Below are 1,288 nucleotides of genomic sequence, written 5' to 3' on the forward strand. Positions count from 1 at the left end.
TGCATAACAAATGAACAAGTGAAGGGGTTGATGCGCTAGTACGACAGGGAAAGTTTGCTTTTTTGTTATAGTTGTTATAATATTTTTCGTTTTTTACCTCTGGAAACCTTTATTTATTTTGCTGATCGTTTTTATCTTACAATTGTCTTTCATAATCTACACTGAGATATTTGTCATGTATGATTTCCATAACACTTGAACAAATGAAAGTCCAGTTGCGATGGGAGAAAGGGGGGGGGATTTTAATTGCGTTTTTTCTTAATTTCTCTTTATCAGGTCGTTGCTTATAATTGTTTTAATTATCATACGCGGTATTATTTTCTAATCTTTCGAGTATATGGTATATAGAATGATGTGTAAATATTTTTTTTCAGTTTATGCATAATTGTAAATATATGCAAATTTCACTATATCACATCACACTGAACTACAATAAATTTTCATCATATATTTACGTATGATAAAAAATCATCGACACCAAAAGCTTAATTTCCACTCTTTCTCCAACAATAGAGAAATCACAACCCTTCACTTTTATACACACCATCCCCAAAGCAAAATGAACTGAAAGTGGAACAGAGAAATTGAGAAATAAGACCACTATTAATTAAATTTTAATGCAATCCCTCCTACATCGACCAGCTTTTAAGACCATACCACTCAAAAAGATGCTTTAGTGCAAATCCCCGCAAGCCATTCAAGCCGCCGATTATGCCTCCGTAATAAATCTGGATTAAATATGGCTTCCCTTAAGGAATGGTGACATGACCTCAACACGCAAATGCTTCAAAGCTCGTGAGTAAAGCCAAGGGAGACGTTGTAAAACATGTTCTGTTTTCGCGAGAATGTGAGGTGGCTCTGATATACTTCGGGATTTGGGAATTGTTTTATTTAGTATCCATGGAGACCCGTTTTTTCGGGGGGTTGGGGGGACTCTTAAAAAAAAAAAAAAGTTTATTATTATTTTTTTTATGAGGAAGAGAAAGTTTTTCATGGTTTTATAACGCTTTGATTAATATCACCTTTTCATTTGTAGTTGTGGTGTTGATATTAACTTACAAAATGATGAATAACACATCCAGTTTGGATAGGCCTATTCACCGGTCAGAAATACGAAAAAAAAAATTATAAAAAGCATCAACATATACTGGCATTAATAGTTCTTTTAAGACAGAAATAGAAAGAACTAGAAATATTACTTTTAAAACTGGCCCTTTAATAGTTCCTTAACACAAACCTCTCAGAAATTAAAGGGGAAAATGCCTGGGCTTGTTATTGTATATAGGCT

The sequence above is a fragment of the Penaeus monodon genome, chromosome 27, assembly GCF_015228065.2.
Source record: "Penaeus monodon isolate SGIC_2016 chromosome 27, NSTDA_Pmon_1, whole genome shotgun sequence".
In the NCBI taxonomy this organism is placed as follows: Eukaryota; Metazoa; Arthropoda; class Malacostraca; order Decapoda; family Penaeidae; genus Penaeus; species Penaeus monodon.